Source organism: Antechinus flavipes, chromosome 1 (assembly GCF_016432865.1).
Source record: "Antechinus flavipes isolate AdamAnt ecotype Samford, QLD, Australia chromosome 1, AdamAnt_v2, whole genome shotgun sequence".
NCBI classification, from domain to species: domain Eukaryota; kingdom Metazoa; phylum Chordata; class Mammalia; order Dasyuromorphia; family Dasyuridae; genus Antechinus; species Antechinus flavipes.
The window spans coordinates 311,535,102-311,545,998 of NC_067398.1; the positions used below are offsets into that span (position 1 = coordinate 311,535,102).

The 10,897-nt window shown below is 34.7% G+C and overlaps 1 long non-coding RNA gene across 1 annotated transcript; it reads right to left on the reverse strand.

Annotated features, from left to right (window-relative positions):
* Positions 1 to 3,487: 3,487 nt before the first annotated feature.
* Positions 3,488 to 10,412, reverse strand: LOC127540515 (uncharacterized). The gene is made up of 2 exons (XR_007948213.1): positions 9,796 to 10,412; positions 3,488 to 3,587 (listed from the first exon to the last, which is right to left on the reverse strand). It is a non-coding gene; the product is annotated as an uncharacterized LOC127540515 (long non-coding RNA).
* Between the last annotated feature and the right edge of the window lie 485 nt (positions 10,413 to 10,897).

Below are 10,897 nucleotides of genomic sequence, written 5' to 3' on the forward strand. Positions count from 1 at the left end.
TAAACATGGTAAAAATATATGTTAAATCCAAAATAGGCATACATATTTCTACAATTATTGTGCTGCACAAGAAAAATCAGATAAAAAATGAAAAAGAAAATAAAATCCAAGTAAACCACAGCAAAAAGAGTAAAAATGCTATGTTGTGATCTACACTCAATTCCCACAGTGCCCTCTGGATGTAGATGTCTCTCTTCAACACAAGATCATTGGAACTGGCATCAATCATCTCATTGTTGGAAAGAGCCATGAATGACCTTTTTTTCAATCATCATTTTCCTTGACTTTTCTGCAGCCTTTTCACACTACTGATCACTCTTTCCTTTCTGATATTCCTGATATTTCCTTCTATTTGACCACTTCTCCTCTGCCTCCTTTGCTAGATCTTTGTCCAGACATTCCTTCTGATCATAGAATCCTTCAGGATTCTGTCCAGGGCCTTCTTCTTCTATAGACCACTTCATTTGGTCATTTCCTCAATTTCCATGGATTTAATTTCAATTTTTATGCTAGTGATTTTCAAATTTATCGGTGGTCCACTCCCTCTGCTAATCTCCAATCTCACATCTCCAACCGCTTCTGATTCAGTTCCATCTTGAACAGCTTCCCACATTAGTGTACCTATTTTCTAGCGGTCTCTCAATATTTGTAATTTTTCTCTTTTGTCATTGTTGCCAATCTCATTGGTGTTAGGTAGAATTTCAGATTACTTTAATTTGCAGTTTGATAATTTTTAGTGATTAGGAGCATTTTTTAATGGCTATTTAATAGCCATTTTAATGGCTAAGAGATAGTCTCTTCTAGGTATTCTTGCTGATGAGACCAAAGCTAAATAAATACTTAGTAGTCATTAGAAATATGGAAGGTAAATGCATTTGAGCAATTCAAAGAGTGATAATACAATGTTCACATTCTAAGGAGCAGAAACAAAACTTTCAGGAGTCATGGAAGGAGTAATAAAGCAGATGGTCTGTGTTGTTCTATTGTACTATGATGATCTTAAGAGAAAAAAGAAGGGAAAGGGAAAAAAGAATACATTAGGGAAAAAGTAGGAGGAAGAGGTAGAATTTACTATTTCACATAATTGGGTTTTGGGAGAAGAATGAAAACATGGAAGAAGGTAAGAAATTCTGGCTACACATGAATCTTACTTTCATCGAAACTGTAGAAAGGAGGGCTGAATGCACAGGCTAAATTCAAATTATGTTAAATTCCAAGGAAATCAGGCAGAAACTGGAAATAAGGAGACGAGGACTAAAAAGTAAAATAGATTAAAGAAAAGATTAATCATAAACAAAATCAATTTCACCTTTGAAAGGTAAATTGTGAAGGTGTAATAAAAGGTCATTTTATAGATGAGGAAAACTGAGGTAAATGAGTTAAATGACTTACTCAGGGTCACTAAAGTGTCTGAGGCAAGAGCTTCCTGCCTCTAAAGCTGGTTCTCTTTACATTGCACCACAAATTTAGATTTAGATCTCACACCATATATCCTTGTAATATCTCTTTAGACAGGAAGCGTAGCTTAGACATGCAGAGAATTCATGGATTTTGAGCTTTTGTTCATTTCCCAAGGTAAGGTTTTGAGAGGGGTCAGGACTAGTGGAGTCCTGGGGAAAGGAGGAAAGACCAAGAGAGGAAGAGAGGCTTCTTCCCCAAAATACAGCAGTTGAAAAGTAGCTGAGAAGAGTTTTTAATAGCAGCAACACCAAGAAACTGTATTTTCTTTAACCAAGTCAGCAAGGAGAAAAAGTGAAAGGCAAAAGGGAGAAGCTGCGAGGCATAAAAGTTCTGGACTCAACTGGTTCTTGGTTCAAACTCATTTTTTTTCTCTTTTATTAATTTATATTTTTATTGCCCTAGTTTTATTTTTTCATAAATATTTGTGGTTGACCCAGGCATGTGCATTTCCTTGGGTTCCTTTGTTCTTAGAATGAGTACATAGCAGAGGAGGGAAAGCTAATTTTAGTCACAGAAGGACAAATACTGGGTAATTTTTTTCCCCTAGCTGACTTGGAACCTCAACCCCATATTCATTGCTCTCATTACTAGTGATAATCTCCCCAAAGCAGAATTTTAAGTGGGAGTTTGGGATCATTCACTTCCCAAAACATTAATTTTCATTGTCATTGTGGCTTGGGGGACTGGTCCACTCATCAATGCCACTGAGGAGACTTTGGGAAGAAGGTAGGAATTGCTTAGAAAAGATACTCTTTCAAATCTTCCTTAATTGTTTTTTTTACTCCCCAATCTGAATTCTTCTCTCTCTCTGTCCCTTTCCTTCTTCTATTTTTGCCTTTCTCTCTCTCTCTCTCCCTTACTCCTCCTTTCTCCCCCATAGTGTGTGTGTATAAGTACATGTGTGGGAATGCATGTATGTATGTATGTGTGTATACACATATACATATATGCATAGATTTAGTGAAAAAGTGACTCCTAGTGTTATACACAGTTATCTCCATATGGATATGTTACCCAGAGTAAAAAGGTCACTTCACAAGTAAATTGGAGGAGTAAGGAAGAAAATACTATTCCTATTGTTAAAAGGAGAAAAATTCATCACAGTACAAGGTTTAGATGGAATCATAAGAAAATAAGACTTTTTATTATCTATAATTATAAAAAACATTGTATTAACACAATGCAGTTAAAATTAGGGGGAAAACAGTTAACTGGAAAAAACTGCAGCAAATTTCTCTAATAAAGACCTCATAACAAAGATATATAAGGAAATGGTTCAGATTTATAAAAGCAAGAGCCATTCTTTAATAGATAAATTATCAAATGATATGAAGTTTTCAAAGGAAATTCAAGCTATCAACAGCCAGGTGAAAAAATGCTCTGAATCATCAATATTTAGAGAAATGAAAATTTAAAACAACTCTGAGAATTTACCTCACATCTTTTAGACTAGCAAAGATGTAAAAAAGAAAGAAAGAAAATGACAATTATTGGAAGTCCTATAGGAAAAGTCACACTAATGAAAAATTGATGGAGTTGAAAATCGATCTAAACACTCTGGAAAGCAGTTTGGAATGATACTCAAAAAGTCACTGAACTGTGTATATTTTTTAAACACAGCAATCCTAGGCCTATACCCCAAAGAAATTAAAGAAATAGAAAAAAGGCCCATACATACACAAACATTTATAGTAGCTATTTTTGCTATCGCAAAGAACTGGAAACAGGGTAATACCCATCAATTCAGGGAACGACTGAAAAAGTAAGGTATATGAATGTAATGGAATATTATTATTTCAGAAGAAATGACAAAAAGGTTTTAGAGAAATCTGGGAAGATTTACATAAACTGATACAGACTGAAGTAAGTGGAACCAAGAGAACAATGTGTATGTTAATACTAACAACTAAGATTTAAAAACTACTATCAATATAATGACCAACCATGACTCTAAATGACTGATTTTGATTCATGCAACCCACTTCTTGATAGAGGACTGATGTGAAAGTGAAGAACATGACATAAATTTTTGGCAGATATCTGGATTTCTTTTATTTGACTATGATTTTTATACAAGAATTGTGTTTTTCTTTTTCTTTTCATCATGGTAGAATTTTGAAGGAGAGCTAGAAAAGAAAAGAAAGAAAAGAATCATTGAGACATTTTTTAAAATCAAAAGAAAGAAAAGAATCATTGAGGCTTTTAAAAAATGCACAGAAGATGAAAGAAAGGCAGTTTAGAAGGAAATTGATAAGCAAGAGAGTTTTAAATCAATAAGTTAGATTTATCAATACCTTAAAAAGGAAGCAAACTAGATATAATAAAGACTTGTGGTTTCACATACAATCCTCTTCTTCTACTGTACTTTTTATATGGAAATATTCCTTATTTGAAGTTTATAAGTTCAGAATAAAAAATAAGAACTTTTTATAGCTTAAGTAAATTACAGTTGCTATGTTACTCAGAACTTTTAAAGTTCCATCCTTCTCTTTTTGTACTCTGTTCATCCCTGCCATCAGTGAGCTAAGGGTACCCCCCATAGCTCTATGTCGAGTATTTCTTAGTCTCATAAACCCAAAGGATAAATGAAAGAAAGAATCATCTCAATGAATCAAATACCTACTATACCTGCTGGTGAATGACCAATCTATTCCCTGATTGGCAACCCCTGTGATCTGATGATATTATAAATTGGTCCCTAGATTAGGAAGAATCCCTACTCACTCTCTCCAATCTCTAGCATCTTCCTTGTAGGTGACTCTTTAAATTCTCCCCTCTTCCTTTTTCCCCCTCAGAGGGAAACATTAGAATGACCCGAGGTGCTCTGTTTATGTTAAATGCCTTAATGCTATCTTAGTAGCTGGGTGGTGCTGGTGCTGGTCTTGGTCAGGAAGACCTGATTTCAAATGTGACCTCAGACATTTAGTAACTGGGCAAGTCCTCCCTTAACCATGTTTGCCTTCGTTTCCTTATCTGTAAAATGAGCTGAAGAAGGAAATGGCAAAACATTGCAGCCTCTTTGCAAGTCCCTAAATGGAGTCACAAAGAGTCAGACATAACTGGAAAAAACAACTTTATAATAAATTTTTTTCCTGTTTTTTCCTGGAACCTAAAAGATGTAGGAAACTAGGGAAGAAATTCTGAATGCATGTGGTTTTCAATGAACAACCAGGTGCTACATTTATAAAATTCCTATTTTATAAAATAGTTGTACCAATTCAGAGTTACAGCAATAGTATCTTGGTGTCTACAGGCAGGTTTCTTTATGATCTATCCTGCAAGTCACATTATTCTCTCTATTCTAACACTGAGTGCCTCTAGGTTCTACTATGTCTATAAAAATAATTCACATTTATACAAGGTGTCCAAAAAGATAGATTGATACTGCCCTAAGATATCTGGAATACTTTCTATAACCCTTAACAGTTTTATAAAGCACTTTCCTCACAATGATATTGAGTTAGAAACATAAATATTATTATCCCTGTTTTACAGATGTGGAAATTTAGGCTCTTGGAAGTTATGGGACTTCTTTAGGGTTGCATAGCTACACAGTAATGAGGTGGAAATTGACCCCAAGTTTCTTAATTTCACATCCAATATCCTCCCTGCCACTTGATGTTGCTTCTGTAAATTTTAATCATTTTTCAATGATCAATTTTAATTCCTGGGAGCAGAAAATCCCATATGGGAAGCAATCAGAAACTTCAACTCTTTGTCTTCATCTTTTTTTCTTTCTTTTTAAAAAATAATATTTTACTTTTTCTCAGTCAAGAAAATACAGAAATAGTTCAATTTTTTAAAACATTCATTTAAGAAATTTTTTGAGTTCCAAATTTTCTCTCTTCCTCATTCCCCACCCCCACTCGAGACAATAAACCATTTGATATGGTTTATGCATGTGCAATCATGCAAAATATTTTACCATATTAGTCATGTTGTGAAAGAAGGCACAGACCCAAAGGAACAGAAAACTATAAAGAAAATACAGAAAGTGAAAAACTGTATGCTTTGATCTGAATTCAGACTCAATCACTTCTTGCTCAGGGGATGGATAGCATTTTTCATTTTGAATTCTTTGATAAGGTCTTGGATCTGAATGCCCATCAATTGGAGAATGGCTGAATAAGTTATGGTATATGAATGTAATGAAATAACATTATAAGAAATGATGAGCAGGCTGATTTCAGAAAAGCCTGGAAAGACTGACATAAACCTTGTGAACTTATATAAAACCTTGTGTGAAGTGAGCACAACCAAGAGAACATTGTATACACTAAAAACAACATTGTATGATGGTCAATTATGATAGACTTAGCTCTTCTCAGCAATACAGTAATCCATGATAATTCCAATAGATTTGGAATGGAAAACGTCATGCACGTCCAGAGAGAGAACTATGGAGACTGAATGTGGATTGAAGCATACTATTTTCACTTTGTTTGTTTGTTTGTTTTTTCTTGTGGTTTTCCCTTTTGTTTTGATTTTGCTTTCACAACATGACTAATATGGAAATGTGTTTAAAATGATTATACATATGCAACTGTTTCAGATTGCTTGCTGCCTTGGGGAGGGGAAGGAAAGGAAGGGAAGGAGAAAAAAATTTGTAATTCAAAATCTTATAAAAATGATGTTGAAAATTAGTTTTACATGTATTGGGAAAATATTATTAGGTGGGGAAAAAAAGAAATTGTCTTGGATTATTGTATTGCTAAGAAGATCTGTCATTCAGAGCTGATCATCATATAATATTGTTACTGTGTATAATGTTCTCCTGATTCTGATCACTTCGTTTCACATTAATCTTTCCAGGTTTTTCTGAAATTCACCTGTTCATCATTTCTTAAAACACAATACTATTCCATTATAATCATATACCACAACTTGTTTAGCCACCCTCCAATTCATGGGCATAGCTTCAATTTCCAGTTCTTTGCTATGACAAAAAGAGCTACTATGAATATTTTTGTACAAATAGGTCCTTTAAAAAATCTCTTTTGTGTGCAGGCCTAGGTAGGAGTGCTATTGCTAAGGTTTATGCATAGGTTTATAGTCCTTAGGGAATAGTTCCAAATTGTTCCCTAGAATAGCTGGATCAGTTCACAACTTCACCCGCACTGCATTGGCACCCCAATTTCCTACACCCCCTTCAATTTTTATTATTTTCCTTTTCCATGTTTTTATCTTTTTCTTCTGAATCAGATTCAAATCTGACTATTCTTCTTGAGAACTCTGCTGAAGTGAAGAGATGATTTTGAGTTAGTGTTCATCAGACAGGAATGATGAAATTTTTGAGTGTGTTCAAATGTGTATTCAAAAAACTGTGAGCTAAACAAGCCTATTGCATTAATTATGGATTGTATATTTGAAAGTTGAATGGCTTCTGAATTGTATTTTTTGTTTTTGCTGTAGTTTCCCTAATTTAAAAAAAAAACTTTCAATAGTATTTTGTTTTTCCAATTACATGCAAAGATAGTTTTCATCATTCATTCTTGTAAGATTTTGAGGTCTAAGTTTTTCCCTTCTTTCCTTTACTTCCTCCCTCCCCAAGACAGCAAGCAGTCTGATATAGGCTATGTATGTACAATCATTTTAAACATATTTTCATATTAATCATGTTGTGAAAAAAATCAGAACAAAAGGAAAAAACCAAAAAAAGCAAACAAAAAAATGAAACTAGTATGCTTCAATCTGCATTCAGTCTCCATAGTTCTCTCTCTGGATATGGATGACATTTTCTATCCCAATTCTATTGGTATTGTCTTGAATCACTGTATTGCTGAGAAGAACTAAGTCTATCATAGTTGACTATCATATAATCTTGCTATTATTATGAACAATGTTCTCTTGGTTCTGCTCACTTCATTCAGCATCGTTTCATGTAGGTCTTTCCAGGCTTTTCTAAAATCAGCCTGCTCAGAATGTTTGTGGCAGCCCTCTTTGTAGTGGCCAGAAACTGGAAGCTGAGTGAATGCCCATCAATTGGAGAATGGCTGAATAAATTGTGGTATATGAATGTTATGGAATATTATTGTTCTGTAAGAAATGAGCAGCAGGATGATTTCAGAAAGGCCTGGAGAGACTGACGTGAACTGATGCTGAGTGAAATGAGCAGGACCAGGAGATCATTATATACTTCAACAACAGTACTATATGATGATCAGTTCTGATGGACATGGCCCTCTTCAACAATGAGATGAACCAAATCAGTTCCAATAGAACAGGAATGAACTGAACCAGCTACACCCAGCGAAAGAACTCTGGGAGATGAACCACTACATAGAATTCCCAATCCCTCTATTTTTGCCTGCCTGCATTTTTTATTTCCTTCACAGGCTAATTGTACACTATTTCAGAGTCCGATTCTTTTTATACAGCAAAATAACTGTATAGACATATATACATATATTGTATTTAACTTATACTTTAACATATTTAACATGTATTGGTCTACCTGCCATCTGGGGGAGGAGGTGGGGGGAATGAGGGGAAAATTGGAACAAAAGGTTTTGCAATTGTAGATGCCGAAAAATTACCCATGCATATAACTTGTAAATAAAAAGCTATAATAAAAAAATAAAATCAGCCTGCTCATCATTTCTTATAGAACAATAATATTCCACTATATTCAAATATTACAACTTATTCAGACATTCTTTAATTGATGGGCATCCACTCAATTTCCAGTTCCTTGCTACCACAAAAGAACTGCTATAAACATTTTTGTACTTGTGTATCCTTTCCCCTCTTTTATGATCTCTTTTTCCACCTTAGTTTCAAAGGAGAAAGTTCTCTAACCTTCTCTCTAAAGGAGAATCTGTTTATATTGACATTGAGAGATGGAAAAGCACATTAAGTAAAGGATAAAGTATGTGCTCTCCAATAAGATGGTAACTGGTATATTATGTTCCCTACTCCCCTTCCCCCACCAGAATCACTATTTCAGAATGCTAACTTATGGTAAACCACAAGATAATGATGTCTGAGTTTGAGATGTTTCAGCTCTTTCTCTTTGTGATGGCAGAATCTTCAGTACCTCACCTAAATCTATGCCCCAAGTCCTTGTGCATGTGTGCATAGGGACGTACTCAGAGACCTTAGCATTTAGACCTTTTTCAGTCCATGTTGATCTAATGTGATTTAATTTTAGAATGCTAGGTAGCATAGTGGATAGAGTGCCAGATCTGGAGTCAGGAAGACTCATCTTGAGTTCAAATCTGGTCTTAGACACTTAGACAGCCAGTGTGACTCTGGGCAGGTCACTTAAGTCTGTTTGTCTCAGTTTTTCATCTGTAAAATGAGCTAAAGAAGGAAATGGCAAAACATTCCAGCGTCTTTGCCAAGAAAACCTCAAATTGGAACATAAAAAGTTGGACATGACTGAAAAACAAATGAATGACAATTTAAATTTAAGAATTATTCCTGATAAATTCACAATTTATTAACTTGTCTTAGCCCCCATCCTATTTAAAATTGAAGGGTGTGTAGGAAAATTGGGGTGCCAATGCAGTGTGGGTGAAGTTGTGAACTGATCCAACTACTTTTAGAAGTGACCTTCTAAAAACAACTCATTTATATATATTATATATGTAATTGTGTATGTGCATATATATACATGAATGCATTTATATAAATATATATACAAATGTATATATACATTCATGTATGCACACACACTCACATATAATATTCATTTTACTGTCTATTCACCGGGTGGTATTGACAGTGGATAGTTCCACATTCAGGCTGATGGCTTTTACATGACTAGATTTGCATAAGCACTAAATACTATATTCTATAATTTCTAGCAAATCGATGACGCATCTCTCAATTCTGTCTCTCACTATGGAAATGAGGTCAACTTACGGCAAAAGTGGATTTGTAGTTTTGTCTAATTGAAATATAGCTCTGAGTTCCACTTGTGAAAGCTAGTCTCTTTTTTTAGAACTTGCTATAATATTGTGGTAAAACCTAATCAACTTTGGCAAAGTAGAGTCAGTGCTCCATAGAAGCAAATCTGCTTGGACACTATAGGAAGTACTTACAACTATTCTAATATTAACAAGCCAGTAAATGGTGCGTAAAAACTAGAGAATATTGTACAGTAAATATATTTTCAAAAATATAAAATTTATATATTGAAAACATATAAAATAAATATATAAAATCCACAAAATATATAAATATATAAAATGTACAATAAAATATATAAAAATAAATATAAATAATTTTAACTATAAAATATATAAATAAAAATATATTAGATGTATAAATATATACAAATATATAAAATAGAAATATATAAAATGTATAAAAATGGCATTTCAAACTCACCATTCTTTCAGATTCCAGAAGTCTCCTAGACATTGGATCAATCTGGTGGAGGAATTCTTGGAAATGTACGGGATATATTTGTTTTTACTCATTTTATTCCCCTCTGAATAGGACAAGGAGTATATGCTTATTGATTGTATCATTAGAAGTGTAAGTAGAAAGTTTGGAGGAACTCAGGATCTAGGACTCAAAGCACAGGGAATGAAGTTGGAGTCTGCTGACAATTATAGCTCAGGAGGTTTGCCTAGTCTGGGTGATGGCATGGGTCCCTGACTTCTTTCATTTGAGCTAACCCAGCACAGGGCAAAGTGAGAAAATTTGCCAGGATCACAGAATCAAGAATAGATCTAGAAAGCACCTTGGAGACTATCTAGTCTAATTCCTTCACTGAACCCCAGGAGACAGAATCCAAACTGAGGGCTGCTGACTCCAAGTCCAGCTCCCTTGCTCAGGTACCACATTATCTCCGAATCTCTTTCTTTCACTCTTCTTCTCTGTGACAAATCATTTTCTCTTGATCCCTAGCTTGAAAGCCCAGACCTCTATGTTTAGCAGAGGGAGTGGCAAAGTGAGAGTGGGACCCCAGCTGAATGAAATCAAAAGTGAAAGGTATAGTAGAAAGCTCCACCCACTGACATCCTTCCCCTCCCGGTGAGGTATAAATTCTCAGCTTCCTAGATTCTTTACTGTAGAAATAAAATAAAATAAAATTCAATATTTGCCTTAAAACTCTTCAGTGGCAGCTTTCCCCCTCTCTTAATATCTGTAAACTCAGTTATTCTCCTTCCTGCCAGTCACAAAGGTGAAAAGAAAGGTGTTATCCCCTCCCACTGTATTATTCATCTCATTTCATTGCTTGTTAGGTGATAGTCATTTTGACTCCTACAGGGAAGGCAATCCCTTCATGGCCCAGGATCATGCTTATCACTGAAATCCAAAGGACCAGTAAGTTGACTGCTGGAGGACCTTTGGTCTTAAAGATTCCTGACTTTTTCCTGCCACAATTATTTAGTCAGTTTGTTCTACATGCTCCTTTGTTCTACATCAAGGGATGTAGTCATCAGAAAAACTACTGGAGTGGATTGTCCCCTTCACATATATA